Raw genomic sequence first — 20,004 nt, forward strand, 5'->3', positions numbered from 1 at the left:
AACACTGAAGAGCAAATGTAGCTTGATATGGAATCCTTTATTTTATTTTTATTTTCTCAGTCCTGGACTTCATGTTATGTTTCAGATTTTTAATGGACTGCTAGTAAAACATATTAAACTCAAGCACAAATGTTCTTAATATACCAGGCATTAAGAGCTTCTTACATAGTATTTCATTCTCTGAAAAATGTTTGAGAAGAAATATATCATAAACTGGTAATTCAATAGCTATACTTAAAATTAGAAAACGATGACATCTTATGATTAAATCCTTGAATGGATTTACAGGAAATGTGGCCTGTATTTTCCTACTGGTGAAATGTGGAACGGCTCCAGGTGAGTCTCCTAAGAAGCAATTAGAGGAGCAAGGAAAGGAGGGAATCAAAACTGGCTGAGTATGGTCATGAGTACTTCATATCCAGTATGCATTTGGAGACAAAAAAGTTAAAGCAGAGCTTTCAGTTTGGTAATAGTACTGGTACTGGGGGAGCCAACTTTGCAACTCCAGAGAGGTAGATGGTTCTCTCTGAGGGCATGTACCATTCAGCATCTGAATAGCTTACCACTGAAATCAAAAGCAGGAGAGCTGTCCAAGTAGCAAGTAAAAATCTCAATGATAACAGGCAAAAAACCCCACTACCCCAAGGAGTACAAAACCTCTACTACGAAGGGGAAATAAAAATAGGTGCAGGGTAGTGACCTTCTAGGTGATGTAGAGACATCTGCAGCACCTGGCACTTAGATCAGCTGCTGTGTTTCTTCACAAAGGTCCAGATTTGCCAAGATGCAAAGGATTCTACTGATCACTAGCACGTGATAGCTCGAATGATACTAAGAAAATCAAAACTGCTTACAAGTTTCTGTGGCAATGGATAAAGAGGTTGAAGTTTCCAGAGATATCATTGCCTCTACTCTCATGTCCAAGGCAAACATCAATCAGATAGACTCTAAGCATAACTACATGGCTTCTATTCTGAGAGAAGAGAACATTAATTTAAGAACCATGTGGTAGGGACAAAAATCTTTGCCTTAAATAATGCAAATTGGACATTGGCCTAACTCTGGAGAAAGATAGGACTATTTGAAACAGGATTAAATAAATGACTACAGAGTGGTAAGTCAGTGTGCCAGGTATATTTAGCTGTATACTAATGGTAGAAGAAACAGGAACAGAGAAGAGTTAACAGAAAAATTTAATGAGGAATGGACAAGAATTAATTGAAGATTATGACAAAATTGTCATTGTAGAGAATTTATGTATTTTACACTAGTCCAATCATGTAGAGGGTATAAGAGTTATAGTCAGTTAAGAAGGGACTAAGAGAGGAAATGTTGGCTTGTATTTCAAGAATATGATGGTTGCTTTGAGATATCAACAATAAAATTAGTTGGACCTGTTAAATACCTGTTGGTATTCAGGAAAGCAGAAAATAACATGGTGGTTCTTGGTATGTATCCAAAGCCTCTGGACTTGATAGTAATGGGAGATTTTTGTTACCACAGCACTTCTTGGGAAAGAAGTTACATTGACAGACTGCCCAGGAAAAAGCCTCAGGGAGGTAGATGTCGAATTCAGAGAATTTATATTAAAAAATGTTTAAGGTACAAGTTAAAAATGTGTGGGTGCTTCAACAGAACACTACTAAACACCATAGTACGAGCTTCACCAATGTAAAGAAAAGAAAGTGTAAAAAACCAGCTTGGCTAAATTGTCATCTTTTCTTTCACTTTAGACATAATGAGAAAATTTTCTCTATTTACTAAGCATGATAGAGTAACACATGCATGTAGAGGCAAGTCAGAAGTGCCAAACCACTCAGTGAGATGCAACTAGCAAGAGAAATGAAGATTTAATATAATATAACTCTATTAGTTGGCACCTAAGCAAGGTACTGCAGGAAAGAAAAAGCCTGCTCATAGCAGGTGCAGAGAAAGCAAAAACATACAATGGCTTTTTATCACGTTTACCAAAAAGGTCATTGGTAAGTATGTGACATGCACAGCTAATCCTAGGCCTAGAAATTCAGTGTAGATAAGGAAAGAACAGGTTATATAGGTTAGTTATCTTAAAATTGATTTAATGAACATTTTGTGTTACATAACAGTTTGAAAAATTTAGACCTGTTACTGGGTTTCTGTGAGAGTTCTTGGAGGACAGATGAGTTACCAACAGACTGAAAGAGAATTATATAGAACTTATTCTCCTTCCTTATCCCTTTTAAAGATGTGGGGAATTATTTTCAACTCACAGGAAAGTCACTGAACAGATAAGCTACTTAAAGTAGCTAGAAAATAGCAATGAAATAAGTAAGACACAGTATGGCTTTGCCAAGAGCAAACCTATTAAAGCAATCTAATTTCCTGCTAAGTTTTGTAGGTAAGGAAGGAGCAGCAGATGACCAGTATTTGGACTACAGATAAGATTTTGATGCTGTCATGTGTTTTTCTTGTAAGCAAATTAAGGTAACATGGGCTTGATGAAAATAACAGTAGGTCAGACAGATGAGTTTTATCCTTCATGTCTAAATTAAGACTTCTGCAGTATAGACTGCACTGAGTACATCTGAGCCGCTAATACTAAGTTAGACAAGCAGACATGTCTTTGGTATTGTTCATCATATCTAAATGTCTGAAGCATGGTAAATGGCACTACAAGCATCTATAAAGGGAGCTAGAGGACCTCTTCAGATGTAGCTGTCTAAAACTAGCTGAAATGAATCTCCTCCTTTTCCTTGCAGGACCAAATTTTAAAAGCAATGTAGTGCAGCAACCAAATAGATTGTTAGGGAGATAATAACCTCTGTTACAGGCAGCAGCATCTTAATACTTCTAGATACTTGCCAGAATTAAAATAATAATGGTTGGGGTATAACTGACCTTGACTTGAGTCAGTTGAATGGATTAGGCCACTGTTTTAAGTCACTTTGAGTCTATTTTAAAATGATTCTGTGACTACTGTGATAACATGATTTAGGTGGAACCTGTGTACAAGGTAGAGTCTAATAAATGAAACAGCTGTGTCTTTTTTGGCATATTAGATGCTTACACTGATTAGTAACATGCATTCTGCAAAGGATTTAGAAAAGATAATATGTTTAAATATCAGCCATCTGTACTTCTCTGGTAAAAAGAAGAAACATTTCAATTTCATATTTTCTTTGCCTAATTATAAACATTTTTTCCTACAATAAAAGAAGTCTTTCAAGGCACGCATATCAGTATTTCTGTGTTAGCTGGAGCCCAGTAGCTGTTCAGAGGTGTGTGATTCAGAGTTTACTTACACTTGCAAGTCACTTGAAAGGGAATAATCAAGAAATAATCTACTTTAGAGGTAATTTTTTTTAGCATGGGTAATGAGTATCATATCATAATGATTAAAGTAAGAAGTGTTTCAATTCAGAGCAATTAAAATAATGACAAGGAAAATAAGTGTTGAAGGTCATTCCATATCAAAATAATCTACAATCAGTTTAAGACTGAGCTGGGCTTTTGAGACAACCACTTCTGTCAAACAATGTTCTAGCACATGGAGAGTGATTTACAATTTTGTAATTCTGCTAATCATTAATATTTTTTTATGCTATCCATGAATGTACTCTCCAGTTGCTGTGTGCATACAAGCTCACTGTAGTCAGAATTTCTTTGGTCAGCTGAACGTGTACCTTTCCTCAAGTCCCCTCATTTGTCTACCTAGAGGCATACAGAGTACAGTTTCCTGAATTATCCTTCGGTTTCTTCTACAATTTTGGCTTCAAACATCACATTTAGCATTTATGTCTAAATATCAGTATCAAGGCTCCCAAATTAGCTCAGTGAGGCTACCTGAGTGCCTTTCAAAGATTAAAGCTACTTGTTATTGGAAGAGGTGTATGTCATAGAATTATGCCACGTAAAACAACACCCTTCCACCCCTCCACCCCCCCCAGTTTTTTCCATAAGCAAGACTTTCTCTTCTGGATGTGCCTACTACGTATGTGTTTCTGTCATGTAGCACATATTGAATGCCAAGGGTTGAACGTAGGTCATGGGGCACTGTATGAGAATATATTTGTTAGTGTACTTTCTCTGATCTTTCATATTGGGATGAAAGTTGTAGGCAGTCATCATACAAAAGTTATTTTCTTTGTTTTGTTTGCCTTCTCTACTGAGATGGCCAGGACTGTTGTTATCAATGACTCCTTCACAGTGTGGGGAAAATTACAAGAAATTTTGGTCTTCAGATTTGTGAGGGGCATGAGTTTAAGCACAAAGGTTGGGAAAGTAAAGCAGACATGACTTCAGCAGACTCAGAAAAGATGCAGTCAGGTGGGGCCACAGCCAGAAAAACTGAATGAGAGGAGTAAGAGTTCACATTATGCCCTGTACACCTATAATGTGTAATGGAAATTGTGCAGACCTTTGACTGCCAGAAGCTACATGCTCAGTTTCCTCTCTTCCATCTGTTCCACTGCCACTACTCAGAAATGAAGCCTTCATCTTCCCTGGTATGTTTCTGTGTATAGAAGCTAAATTTCACTCACAAGAAGTCGAACTTTCTTTTAACGAATGAAGCCTTGTTAGGTTGGCCCTTTTCTGTTTGCTGCCATATGGTTGCGGTTTTGGCAAAGTGGTCTTCCTCCAAATCTGTTAATATCCTCCCTCCTCCAAGGGCAGAAAGCAGATAAAATATAAGTACTTAATTAAGGTAGAATTTTAATTAGATATGTGTAGGCATGTTGGCATAAGGCAGTTTTCACAGTGGTAAGTTATATACTTGAAAGTATGTACTTTAATTATAATTTAGTGTCTGTTTTCCAGCAGTTACTTCCCCTTTTTAAATCTATGTGTGGTTAAACTAAGCACTTTGATAAAGTGGATTTAATTAATAGATTTTAATAGAGTCATGCCCCCTCTCACGAAGTGGAAGACCTATTAAGCTTGCAGTTTTGAACCCACAACTCTAATTTTGCAAAACCCAACCACAACAACCAGTCTGTGAAAAAAGGATAACATTACTTCCCTCCCAACTCCCACCTTCACACTAAAGCTGATATGATGTGTAAAATGACTGAAGTATCTGTAGCATCATAAAGGGGGGGGGGGGAACCCGAAGGTAATTTGATTCTGTAGCTGATAAGAGGGACCCAAGGAGAAGAGAAAGCTCCAGCACCAGGTCTCTGCTGCCAGTGCTGTTTGCCTCCTCAATAGGAAATGCATATGCAGTTTGAAATTTTTAAACTGCAAATCTGTGAATGCTTTACCATTATAGGACTGCACTGTAGAGAACAGAGCCACACATTTGGGTTTGGTTCTGCACTTCCTTGCATCTTATTGACAACTGCAAGGTAAATGTGGAATTTTAAGTTGCAATGGCAGAACTGCTGGGGAGAATTCATGCAGCTGAAGTCAGTATGAAATGTTATGGAAGGCAAAAGTGATTCTTGTTTCAGGTGAAACTATTTACAGTCATTCCCATTCTCTTACAAATGTCACTCACTCTTGCACCCACTACCCAAAAATACCAAGTTGTGTATGCATGTGTGTCCAATTTGCCTGTCCATGGCCACTTGTGTGTGACATGGAAGGCTGACTATTGTGTTCTTACTGCATCTGTTGGGTTCTTTTCATCAGCAATAGCAAACTGGTTTTTGGATAGATCTTTCAGAGTCTACAGTTGCTATGGTATGGTCCTTTCCATCCAAAGTTTTGTTTACTTCAGTGGTGCTCCTTGGTTTTTCTTCCTTATCTTGGAAATTTTAGGGCTAGAATCTGTTTTCCTTTTGAAATAACAAGAAGATGAATACCACATGCAGTGGGCTGTAATGCTGTTGCTGTCCTCATATGTAGAGTAGAACCTTCTGCTGATCAATCATCTGTGCTGTTGTTTTATCAGAGCGCACTCCTTTTCTTGACAGAAACACATTCTTTAGTGTTTTATCATTGTCAGCTGTGTCCTTGGTTATCAATACAGGCCATGCCTTTAACTCTTCATAGCATTGTTTCTTCTGGTGCTTTCACACATGTATTTCTATTCAAGCATTATTCATACCAATCTTCATATTTCTTTTACAAATCTCTGCATTTTGAATTGTTTCAATAGTAGTAACCAACTAGATTACAAAATAGTGTAAAACAGAAGCTATATAGCTCCAAAATACATAGAAGAAATATTTTGGGCATTTATTCACTGAGAACATGATAGTCATGATGCATTGCTTGCTAGGGAACTTACCCAAAGATCATATAACTTCTGCAGAAGAAATCACGAATTATTGGATTAATGTTTTGTTGACTTCTGTGTTGTAAAAGCCTAAACAGGAGATAAAGATGCATCTGTTTTAATGATCCACTGAATCCCAAAACAAACCTTACAGAAGAATGGGCAAACTGCAGGATAATTGTAGAGCTTTTAGCTATGTTTTATAATAAACTCAATGGGAGTTAGATGTAAAAAGCTGCAAGCATTTATTTTATTTTCTGTTATTCATGTATTCCTATTATATTGGTAATCCTACTCTGTAGATTCATAAATGTAATATTAAGCTGTATGGTATTCATACACCAATTAATCAGAGCTGGTTTTGAAACAGCCTAGTATAAATGAAGACACAGGCTAAACTGAAAATACAGTAAAAATATGTCATCAGACCATATTTACCAATGTAGTCTCTAACTCCCATGCATTTTCTTTTCACATTTCACTCTCTCTATAAGTGCCTCTCAACATATGCCTTTTATCCCTGTCCATGCTTTTCATGTTCAATGTTAGGTTTCCTTTTCCAAAAAATTGTTTGCAAAGTAATTCAATCATTATATTCACAGACTTGAATAAATCATTTTTGGCATATATCTTCTAGAAAGAATGGAGAAGATTGACAGTAAACAAAGAAACTTAAGAAAATGGAACTATAATATCATAAATATTGACATTCATCAGTGACTAAATTTATAGCCTAATTCTTGTCAGTTTTATTTATAGTCTGCTTGTGACCATCAGATCTTGTTACGCTAAATTTAGATACTCTGCAGTAGGACTTCTTGAGCAAAGGAATCTTCTACAAACTTTTTTAATTGGAGGATTAACATGCAATTTTGATTGACTTACTATATTGAGACTTTTCAGAGGTATTTCCCCACATCAGATGTAACATTTTAGTGAAATAGGAGATTCAGATTCCATTCTGGTACTGATGTTTTGTCCTTTGATAAAAGTTTAAACCTTGGCAGTCTGGTCAGTTGTCCTGTTATCACTCAGTAGTACCTTATGGCTCTCTACAGTTACCTGAAAGGAGGTTGTAGTGAGGTGGGTGTCTGTCTCCCAAGTCACAAGTGATAGGCCAAGAGGAAAGAGCCTCAAGCTGTGCCAGGGGAGGTTGAGACTGGCTATTATGAAAAACTTTTTCACTGAAAGGGTTGTCAGGCACTGGTATGGGCTGCCCAGGGAGATGGTTGAGTCACCATGCCTGGAGCTATTTAAAAGATTTGTAGATGTGGCGCCTAGGGATATGGTTTAGTGGTGGACTTAACAGTGCTAGGATAACAGTGAGACTTGATGATCTTAAGGGTCTTTTCCAACTTAAAAGATTCTATGACTCTGAGTAACCAAACTGTATTTTTTCACACAGATTTAATATAAAAGATGTATTCTTCCTCAGAGAGGGTATAATAAAATGTTTGTCCAACCAAAAGATATGTTTTTATTATTATTTTGTAGAAACACTTAATACAGGAGGAGTTATGCATACTGAATGCCTGCCATGTCTGTTATTGACCTAATATCTGATCCTTACATTCTAGTGTTAAATATAGTTAGAAGTCCATGTGACCACAGACATCAACCATTCATCTGCAGTTTGAATATACTACTCAAATCTATGAACATTCACATACTGTACTTATAACTGTTCTTAGAGCCTTGTTTCAGTATTTTCAAAATATTCTCACATTAAATAATTTCCCTTTAGAAGGAGTGAGTGATATTGAGTTATGAAGTCTTATATGTTAATAAATACATACAGCATCAGGTAGACCTATGCCATATACATATGCATACATAATATTTATTTTGAGTCAGAGGGCAGAATGATATGAATCACATCACAAAACTCAGATTTTTTTGCATTCCAAGAGCACGAAGCTCAGAAATATTGGCAGCTAATAGTAAAACGGAGAGTGAAGTAGTATGATGTTTAAGCATGTTTGGGGACAATGCTAAGAACCCTATATACATTAGTGTACAGAAAAGCAAATTAAGTGAATAAAAGTTATTCTCGCTTTAAAAGTTTGGATATACCTGTAATGGCCTAGCCTTACAGGATTTCACTGATACAAACAAAACCAGTCAGAATTAAAATAAATTTGTTGTGGAAGTTGCTTAAAAATAATATTCCTCACATACCTCCTGGATTCTATTGGTAGTAAATTGGTTCCTAACTCTTAAGTGGAAAGCATTTCTGAGGAAGATGATGTTAATGCTGCAATCTACTCTTCCTGGTCAATTCTCTCCTCTGTCAGACCTATCCCTGTAGTAACTGAGCTGTACATACTGTATCTTTGTGCATCATAGGGTTGAATATTGCTGAGCTATGCCCATAGGAGATGAAAGGATCACCAAAGGTAGAATGCAGACTTCAGAACTTGAAAACGTGGATTAAAACATTTTTCAAATTTACTTCTAGTAAGACTGAGATCTTGCCCATTTCTCCAGTGAACCATGACAGTCCAGGGGGAGGACTAATAATCTGTCATCTCCTCAAGGACAGTTTAGCTGTATTTCACAAAGTTAATGTCAGAGCGTTTGTTGCTGTGACTAAAAAGTGACAAGCTAAGGGTGCCGTCATTCTCATAATCATCCTACTGTAATTCCAGATGTTAAGAGATTTTCTTCAAGCCATGATAAATAACATGAAAAGAATGATCAGATTACTTGACAGTTTCAGAATTCACTTGCTCAGGTTCAGCTTCTTCCTTGCAGTTAAATCTGAACCTTGCGACTGTGTAATCATTTACATCCATGTATATTAATATTTAATGCAATTGATGTCACTAAATTGAACAGCATTTATTCCTTAAGGCAGAATCAAATTCAGTGCCAGGTTAAAAATGAATGTGGCATAGAAATTAGCACCTCCTTTAACCTTACTTTAGGTTTAGGAGTTACTTTAACTCCGTCTTAGTGGAGTTAAAAGTATCTGGTGAAAAAATGAGGTTTTTCCAACCTATGGCCAAGAGATACTTCAAAGAGAACAGAATATTCCTGACTTCTGAAATAGACCGTATGAAAAACATAAAGTGATTACTAAGGTCAAATCTCTAAAACTTTATTCAATATCTTTGTTGGTCTTTTGTATGAGATTATATGGATATTACCCTTACAAATATGTTAGGGTTAGAGATGCTTTGACAAGTGAGAATTTGAAGAGGTTTATCTTTCATAAAATATACAGAGATCTAAGTCTACTACAACTGAATTAACGATTTCTTGAACGTTCAGTTGGTTCACTCATGTTTCCTTCTCAATCTAGCAGTCTTTAGATTTAAATAGACATGAACCCTTGAAAGCTCACATTTCTACTAATCACAAGCACATCACATGCTCGTTAAAAATCTTTGGCTTATTATAGAATTTATGGCACACAGAATTGTTTCTAGTTTTAGTTCCACCTACAGAAAATGAAGTAATTTAGAATATTGAAGTAACTAAAGTGTTTTCATTTGCTTTCTAACCCAGACTGTTAACCTGATTTCACGATCATAACACTGGAATCAGTATTTCCTTGTTTCATTGCCCTATATTCAGGAAAATATTGTATTTGAATGCCTTCAAATCCTTCAAAAAATATTTGCAATTTACTGCTTGCCACCACTAGTTCATAACCTGTGATACCAGAAACTTCCCAAAACTGTTTTTCTACTTTTATCCACTACTGCCTTTAGCCCTTTATTTTAAGATATTGTGTTATTACAACACTGGGATGGTTGAGGCTAAGTTATTGACTGCTAATATGAATTTGAATTAAATGTTAATACTAACATTTAGTGTAAAATTGTGAATTGTTTTGGTATCTATTTCTAAAATATATTTATTATTCTTGACTTCCTGCATTGGTTTAGATAAATATTTTCTATGAACTCTGCAATTTGACTATTCTTCTCTTGATGGGATGTGATGGACCATCTTAGTTACTTAGTGCTACTTCTGTTTTCTGGTAGGCTATTTGAAATATTTTCTAGAGCATAAATTCAAATAATAAATTACCTTCCTGGTACACAAATTCCCCCTATTTGCATATGAATATGGCATTCATATAGAGACGAGCCATTCTTCTGAAATTTACACAAGCAAGAATCCATGTTCATTAAAGTTTTCAAACACTGAATGGCAAGGAATGTAGCTAAACAGCTCCAGAACAGAATTTAAGAGAATACTGGTAGGTGTTGGGGTTTTTATTAAAACAGTTCTAGTTTTGATCTTGTTTGTGGAATAGGAAATAATGATTAACATGTTAATAAACTTCAGCAAAACCAGGCTGGTGAGTGTATTTTCAGATAACCTGTACCTGTAGGACCACTTGAGCTTTTGCTCAGACCCGTTAGCCTTGGCAAAGGAACGGTGGAAGGAATGATGCCTGGAGTACCGTTTAGTAAACTTCTCTGGAAAGCTGCATTTCTATCATTCCAGTTTCTGAAACAAAAAGTCGTGCAGGACTAAATACAATGTCATGAAAAGTGTTTGCATTGTCTGAAAGCATCAACACAGGATCCTAGGTTCCATCTGTGGGTAGGGGGGGCCGGTTCAGAGTTCATACTCCAGGGGTGGGAGAGTGAGAGTCAAGCAGTCAGTGTGAGAGAGCTCACAGACAGGATGAACGGGGTTTATATAACCTCATCCATATGCAAACAGTCCAGTGAGTTGCCAGAGCTGTGCCAGCGTGCCACCCACTCACGTAACATCTTTATTATTCATTGAAAGATGCTGCAGTTTTCTTTTGGTGTCGCAGAGCTTGTGTTAGCAGGGGATAAATATTATGGAAAGTAGTTATAGAGTTTTTACGTAATAAAGCAAGTTCCTATGGAGAAGCTGGCTTTTTGTCAGGGAGCAGAGAAGGAAGGTTGTTCCCTAATGACAGTGGGCTGTGTCCTCACCCAGTGGTCACTGTCCCATGGGGTCTACAGCCAGTAGGCAGAGCCAGGTACTGGAAACATGCCCCACTGACCACCCCAGACAGACTTCTCAGAGATGATTCAGATGCAGGGTCCACTGAGATTGCCCACCCAGGAGCAAAAGGATATTGGGTTGGAGATAGGAACAGTGATAAAGCTGTAACATGGGTTCATAGTTTATGCAGGAGGCAGGACTGAAGACTGGACTGGAAAAAAGCCACTATATATATCTGAGGGGTCCAAACATGAGATAAACTACCCTACAGTGTAGGTCCAGCATCCATCCAGTAGTTAGGGCCAGAGATTGGTACTGCTGTGGCATTGCTGAGGCAGGGGGACTGATGGCCCTAGGCTGAGCTGAAATGGGGTCCCAGGCCATGGTCAGGGTGAGGGATACTTGAAGAAATGCTGGGCATGGACAGCAAGGCCCATTGGTGCCCTCATAGCCCTGAGACTTCTTGGGTTTATTCATTATAATTATTTTGTTGTATCATATAGTGAAATGTGGTGTGTTGTGTCTGATATATATATTATTATTTTCAGAGATTTTGAATGTTCTAGGAAAGAAATAGTTGAGGAGTAGTTCAGTGTTATTTTTTAGTAGAGAGCTTCAAGTAATCTTTGCACTTATCTTTATAAATAGCTTCTGGTTAACACTGAAGAGTTAATGCATGTAGCAGGTATTGTCTTGTATCTAATCTATAGAAATTTTGACATTAAATTAGGAATACTTCAAATACCTAAATCCAACATAGTCTCAACTCTAGAGAAATCTCAGGGGGTAATTTAATTGCAGATAATTAATTTAATTTTAAAATGAACCTTTTTTACCTGTTTTAGAAGTCTTGAAGAGGGGGCATGGGAGGAAAAAAATAAGACAGATGTGAAACAAAACAACAGATTGTTGTAGCTGCAGATGAAGGATGACAAAAGAGCTAGTGTTCATAATTTACAAGGAGAATAAGTAGAAGTGAGATAAATAGGGAGTCTAGGAAAGGAGTTATAAAATGAAGCTAGAAGGAACAGGAAGGAGAGAAGGGAATTCACCTGATTATCTGTTCAAAGGAGATCACTCAAAAATCTAGTGCATCCATGGCAAGGCAGCCTCAGAGGCCAGCTAGGCAAAAGAAGACTGAAGACTAAATGCCACACTGTCTCAGGTTGAATCTGATTTGTGAAATAACCCCAGGAAAAATCCTTAACCTTCCATTATGTACACTTTCAAAACTCATAATTTCAAAGTTATGATAGTTTACTGCACTATCAGTAAAGGTGTCTCATTTCCACAGGAGCATGCAGCAGTTACCAAATCTATGAAATTACAGTTACCTTCTATTTAATGGCTTTATTTAACTTCTTAGATATCTCTGTGCAGTGATTGTTCTGTCAAACCTTTTTTGAATGGTTTCTTCAAATATTTTTGTGTTACCCAGTTCTTTGTTTGCTAGTCCAGTGTTGCTTAGCACACAGCTATACAGAGATTTTTTCCAATTTGGTATTATGTAAAATTGTTTTTATACTGCCAGTAATTATAGCATAAAGGGTTGGGCTTGCGTAGTATTTTTAGCAAGACTATATAGTATACATTTATATATATATACACTTAGTACACTAGTTTGTAACAGTAGTGTAAAAGATTTACTGAATTAAATAAAATATTTTGATTGGACATGGTGTCACCTAAATTTTCAAGGTTGTTTTTTTCTTGCTAGACGAAAACAGTGAAAATGATTACTCATAGGTGGCGAGTGTAGTGTTACTATTACCCTGTAAATGTTCCTGAGGCAAGCGCAGAAATTGCTCTAAAAAACTTATTGCATGTCCATCTTATTCTTACACTGTTCTGTAGGCATCTAATAGTATTTACAGTAAATGAAGCTGGGGAATGGCTGAAGCTACATGAAACTGTGGTGTGATCCAGTGCAGCTGATCCTGTGGTCTCACAGTGAAACCTCCATCTGTCCTTAACTAATTTTTAGAATTCAGTAGGTTGTATCTGTATTTCTGTTCTGTAGGCCAAGGCTATAAATCTGGCTGAAGTTCATGGCTATTACAATGCTATATAATACAGTTTGGTTTTCCTGTTGTCTTTAGAAAGAAATTATCCCCCAAAATCTATTCGTTTAAAAAACAAAATCATATTCTAGAAAGACTAACTGTATCTCAAGCAATATTTTTGTATGGTGACATATGTTACCATATACTGTATGTATATATTGCTCAGCATCTTAGTCATGACATTCCTGAATAGAACAAGGTGCCCTGAGCCCTATTCCTTGACTTCCTCTTCCAGTGGCCGTGCTCTAGAAAACATATCTTTTAATTTTCCAGTAAGATCGGTCCCTTGTTCAGTGCACAAGATGGGTTCTGAAGGAGACAGAGGATGTGAGGATGATTTTCCTCGTCAGTGAGGGTTGTTCCATTAGCTGGCAGTAGCTGTGGTCTGGGAATTATTTTTGTGGGTTCTGAACCACACATAAGCAATGGAATGTAACCTTAGATTATACATACTAGATTGTATTATTTAAATTCAGGCTGTTCCTATTTATTTTGTTTTGGTTTTGTATATGCCATGAAAAATGCCTCTAAAAGTACTGTCAGGAAAATATTCAGCATCAGCAAATGTGATTATCCAAAGTGTCATCATTATCCAAAGTGCTAGGCAGCTGAAAGAAGTTACAAATTTTATATAAGGTGTCCAGGTTTTTCAGAGTTCTATGAAAAAGATAATTTAAAATCTAAGCATTTTGAGTAGCCGAATAATATAACTGAAGTGCATAAGATAAAGTGGAACCTTGCATACACTTTTTGGAACATACTATACTCCCATAATAAACTTTCTTTAATTATATTGGTCTGCTGGATGTTAGGCATAGTTTCTATTATACAGTGTCCTGTTCTGAGTTAGTCTTAGCTCCTCTCCAGGAATACATGCCGTTAGATTAGTGTAACCACTAGAACACCCAGTCATGCTAGCTCTGCTGTAGCTCAAGTTCTGTCACAATGTTGAGAGATTACTTTTTTAATCCATATGAAATCATAAATACAAAGAAGAACATGATATCCCATTTAGTGTTGCATAAGGCTGAAAGCTTTAATTAAAAAAAAAAAAACAAACAAACAAAAAAAAAAAAAAAAAAAAAAAAAAACACCACTACCACCCACACCAAACAACCTTGTAGTACTTACTCTAGCATCAGTTTCTTCTCCAGCCTGGCTAAGCTGGTTGCCATCTTAAAAGATTCATCCTTTCATATTGTGGTACTGTCTCCACTCAGAAATTACTTAGTCAGTAGCTACCAAAATTCTCCAGGTTTTGATTCCTTAACACTAGAACTGTTAGCAATGTTCAACAGGTATTGACCTACATAAGAAAATGGTTTATAATCATCTATTTGTGATGACTGGGGAAGCATCTCTTCTACAAATAATCACTGCATTTCTTTCCTTTCCTCGCTCAAAAAATCAAGTAAGATAAATCCACACTGTTAACAGTAGAAATAATATAATAGCAGAAACCTTCAGTTCCTTTACATTTAGAGCAAATCTGTCTTACAACATGTTTGAAATCACGGGCTCTCTGATATCACAGATTCAGTCAATTCCAAGCCCCACAATAAAGATATTCTGAGTCTCACTGGGAATGAGACGCCTTGTAGAAATTATCGTATAGCATACCAGATGGCATCTTTCTTGCAGACATCACTTCAATGTGCTTCTTCTATTGCCTTGGAGAAGAAAGAACCAAGTATTGCCATCCTTGTAATAGACTTATGCATCAGTTTTCCCATGCTGGAATAGGTGCATCTTTTTTGATTGTGGTTTCACAGAAGGATTATCATGGGATTTTTGTTCTTTGAAAACTTAGAAAAGCACAGGAGTATGTAAATGTGTTGCAGGTGAGACCATCTCATACAGTCTTGTATGGCATTTTTCCATATCAGAACCAGCTTAGGTGTAGGCAAAGTAGGCACTGCCTGTGCCTGCACATTGATGGGGCTGGCACTGAATCACAGACTAGCAAAATAAGGAGATAGCCATCTAGTCTCAAAGCAACAGTACCTTCTCCAGGTTCCACTTGCAGTGGCCTGGAAAAACTGTCAAGGCAGCCTCCCTAAGATAAGTCTTGTGGACTGGCAAAGAATGATATCTAAAGAGCTGCAAGTTCTGGTAATGTAAGACTTGACCCTAATCCACACATTCCTGGCTCTGCTCTGTACCTTCATTTGCCATACTACTACCTTTGGCTGAAGAAGCGTGGTGGGAGTGGGGCGAAGTGTCTTGCAGATAACAGGATACTCTAGCAATGAGGCGATAGTCAGGGATGAGGACAAGGCAGCAAGCTGACTGTATTTCTCCTTTCTTCTTATTTCTTTCCCCTTGCTGCGTAACCTTATGTTGTGTGGATGTGCTCAGACATGTAGTTATGCTGGCAGGGGACAGAGTTGGACCAGAGCGTGCAGTGAGACCAGCAGTGCTATAATCATCCAGGGCTGGGGCCATGGAGAAAGTTAGACACAGTACCAACAGCTACGTGAGGAAATGTGTCTGGGGAGCCACTCAGAAACTGAATTTTGTCTACACTGTTGCTAGGCATTGAGCCAAGCACTTCTCATCACTGGCAGCATAACTTCCATGCTGTTTATAGTAAGGTAAGGAAGAAACAGTTTGACCATAAAACTGGTATATAGATTATTGACTGTGTCTGTGAGGAGAACATTTTTGTTGGTGGGGGACACAAAATACAGACGTATTTCTGTCTGCGCATGTATGGGAAATACAGGAGTCAATCATGCATAATCTTTTTAGAGTGAAATTATACTTCACTAGGTGTCTTTGCAATATCAATTTTTCTGCTTATGGGGAAAGAGGAAGACAAAGTCAGGAATCCTTTTCAAAGATTCTATGATTTCTCAGTCAACTAAGAAAAATTCAGCAAGGATTTAATTCTCATCTTGTATAAGGTAATTTTTTTTTTCAGTTTGTTCTTGGAAGAGCTTCCCAGCCTTTCAAATTTGCTTACCCAAAGAAAACGTGCTATATTTCAACTGAACATAGCCTTCCCTTCTCCTTACAGCCTTGCTACTGACTGGGCATAACCCTGAAGGGATTAACATAGAATGGTTTGGGTTGGAAGGGACCTTAAAGACCATCCAGTTCCAACCCCCCTGCCATGGGCAGGGACACCTTCCACTAGACCAGGTTGCTCAAAGCCTCATCCAGCCTCGCCCTGAACACTTCCAAGGATGGGGCATCCACAGCTTCTCTGGGCAACATGTTCCTGTGCCTCACCACCCTTTCCATGAAGAATTTCTTCCTTACATCCAATCTAAATCTACCCTCTTTCAATTTAAACCCGTTACCCCTTGCCGTATCACTACCTGCCCTCATAAAATGTCCCTTTGCAGCTTCCTTGTATGTCCCTTCAGGTACTGGAAGGTGCTATAAGGTCTCCCTAGAGCCTTCTCTTCTCTAGGCTGAACAAGCCCAAATCTCTCAGCCTGTCCCCATAGCAGAGGTGCTCCAGCCCTCTGAGAGTCTTCCTGGCCTCCTCTGGACTCGCTCCAACAAGTCCATGTCCTTATGTTAAGGGCCCAGGGCTGGACACAGTACTCCAGGTGGGGTCTTATGAGAGCACAGTAGAGGGGGAGAATCCCTTCCCTTGATCTTCTGGCCACGCTTCTCTGGATATAGCCCAGGTTATAGTTGGTTTTCTGGGCTGCAAGTGCACATTTCTGGCTCCTGTTGAGCTTCTCATCAACCAACATTCCCAAGTCCTTCTCCTTAGGGCTGTTCTCAATCCCTTGTCTGCCCAGCCTGTACTTGTGCTTGGGATTGCCCCCAACCCACGTGCAGGACCTTGCACTTGCCCTTGTTGAACTTCATAGACCCAATTCTCAATCCTGTCAAGGTCCCTCTGGATGGTATCCCTTCCCTCTAGCATGTTGACCACACCACACAGCTTGGTGTCACCAGCAAGCTTGCTCAGGGCGCACTCAATCCCATTGTCCATGTCACTGACAAAGGTGTTGAACAGCACTGGTCTCAACACCAACCCCTGATGAATGCCGCTCATCACTGGTCTCTGCTTGGATATCAAGCTGTTGATTGCAACTCTCTGAGTGCAACCATCCAGCCAATTCTTTATCCACTGAGTGTTTCATCTGTCAAATCCATGCCTCTACAATTTAGAGACAAGGATTTAGTTCAGGACAGTGTGTAATGCTTTGCACAAAGCCAGGTAGATGATACCTGTTGCTCTTTCTTTATCCACCAACATGGTCTCTGCTTGGATATCAAGCTGTTGATTGCAACTCTCTGAGTGCAACCATCCAGCCAATTCTTTATCCACTGAGTGTTTCATCTGTCAAATCCATGCCTCTACAATTTAGAGACAAGGATTTAGTTCAGGACAGTGTGTAATGCTTTGCACAAAGCCAGGTAGATGATACCTGTTGCTCTTTCTTTATCCACCAACACTGTAACCCTGTTGTAGAAGGCCACCAAATTTGTCAGTCATGATTTGCCCCTAGTGAAGCCATGTTGGCTGTCAGCAATCACCTTCTTACTTTCCATGTGCCTTAGCATAGTTTCCAGGAGGATCTGCTCCATGATCTTGACAGTCACAGAGATGAGACTGACTGGCCAGTTGTTCCCTGGGTCTTCCTTTATTCTCTTTTTAAAAATGAGGGTTATGTTTCCCATTTTCCAGTCAGTGGGAACTTCACTGGACTATGCTCTGTCTATATACAATTACAGTGATTCAGAGTAGAAAAAACCCTGCAAAATAGGGAACATTTACAGACAGGTGTAAAAAAATGCATTTCTATCTCCATGGGACCTAGATTCCTATCACTTTGGTATATCTACTTTCTCTGAGAAAAAAATAATTATCCATTAATCTGATTGAAGTAAATGTAGCTATTTGTGCACACTGTACTCTTACCAAAAATATATGCTCTATATTGCATATGTTCACATACTGTTATTAAATATTTGAAAAAACTTCTAAAACTCTCTTCAGCAATTACAGAATCAACAGCACCTGATAAGCCTTACATACCTTTTTGAGAGACTTAAAGAACCTTATGTATTTCATGCATTAATGTATCGAATCAGTAAGAACAACTGGGGTAATGTAAGATCTCATAAGAGACCTGTCTTAGGCAACTTTCCAACCTCATGAAAGATCTCCTGTAGCTCAACTAAAATTATTTTACATAATCATTATGGACTTCAGTTTGCCTGAGATGTTTCACAGAACCAAACATTAATATCAGAGTGAAAGGTCATCCAGTTTTACTCCAGACTAGTCAGGTTTGAATTGAACCTCTGTTGTTAATTTTAAATATCCAGCTAAGTTTAGAGTCTGTTCTGCAACTGCTCGGGGAGCCTCTGCATGTCACTTGCAGAGATTTTGTATTATACCATGTTGGTCAGACTGTAGGTTTGGATTTCTGTGAAAGTTTTCTGCCATACTATCATCAATCCCAAATGATGCCTTGGACAGATATCTGTAATTTCATTATGCTTGGAATTAAATCCCTCCTTGGAGAAGTTCATTGCTTGAGATTCACAGTGGACAGGAAAAACAATGAAAAGTAATTAATGTGTTCAATGAGTGAAATTCTGCTGGACAGGATTCTTCTTAGAATTGTACCCTGAATATACCCATTTTCTGCCTTTTTTGCTATGTCTTTTGATCCTATTATGAAAAGCAAAAGTTTGGTAAACATTCAGAACAAATGTTTAAAATATTTCCATTGTGAGAGAAACTGTCTCAAAAATAGAACATTGATAGAAAATACATTGTGAAGTATTTAGTTTCTTTTGCAGAAAATGAACATCAATTTCATTTTTAAATTCATCATCTTTTATTAATTTTTTTCAGTTATAGTTCATAAAATATACATCCTCTCTAGAAATCATGCAAATCTTATATGTCTGTCTGCTGTCAGTCACATTTTTATTAAAGAAGGATATAAACTTAAAATTTTATATAGTAAAAAATATTCTTTTAATAATTCATTTGAAATGGTGACCTTTTCAAGTTGGATTATTATATGTTGGCATGAAGGTTTTCTTGTGTCTTATAATATTTTACGGTTGAAGAAATCATGCAGATAATCTAATTACTTTGACTAAAATTGTTGTGCCGTTTATGTCTTTTGCTGTACTACAGGAGAGAAACTGTGAAATGTATTCATCATCGATTCATTAAAGGGTTTTGCTATTATATAAGCAGAGATGCAGACCACTACCTATCTTGTATTAAAAGGGGAAAGGGGAAGACATAGTAAAACATGCCATAGGCTATGGTTTATGTATTGCATTTCTTAATGTCTTGTGAAACGTAAAAATCTACAACAAATAGATATGTAAAGCGTAACTGGTATGAAGATTCTATTCAGATTTAAGTGCTCTAGGTTGGTTTTGAATCTTGCTATTTTCTGCATTTGTTTTGACTGCTCTCATCATTCAAGATTGACGCTTGGATGGGTGTGTAGGAGGAAGCAGCAGCAGCAGGCTTACAGCTTGCAGACAAAAAAAAAATCTGCCTTATCTGATGGCTATTATTGAAAATGCGAGGTGTAGCCTAGGCTGGGTAATGAAGGGGAGAGAGCGAGGGGGAGCAAGAAGCATGGAGCTGCATACTGATGAGTGTAGGAGTACTTGATAAAAAGAATTCTTGCTGCTGGCAGTGCATTGCTCATTGTGGAGTATTCCAACAATCACATATAACGGAGAACAGCTTAGCTGACAGCTTGATATGCTGCTTTTTTTTTTTTTTTTTTCTTACTGTATGACGTACTGGTCTGTAGTAAAGATTAATAACTAAGAAATGTAGAGCTAGGATCAGAT

At 37.7% G+C, this 20,004-nt stretch overlaps 1 protein-coding gene across 1 annotated transcript in view; it reads left to right on the forward strand.

The window, feature by feature from the left end:
- The window catches only part of LOC104511356 (ankyrin repeat and sterile alpha motif domain-containing protein 1B-like), a gene marked incomplete at both ends in the record, with an annotated part of 142,676 nt that overhangs the window by 85,750 nt on the left and 36,922 nt on the right, over positions 1-20,004 (forward strand). The gene's annotated exons all lie outside the window — the stretch shown is intronic.

This window comes from Eurypyga helias, unplaced genomic scaffold (genome assembly GCF_000690775.1).
Source record: "Eurypyga helias isolate BGI_N326 unplaced genomic scaffold, ASM69077v1 scaffold8316, whole genome shotgun sequence".
In the NCBI taxonomy this organism is placed as follows: Eukaryota; Metazoa; Chordata; class Aves; order Eurypygiformes; family Eurypygidae; genus Eurypyga; species Eurypyga helias.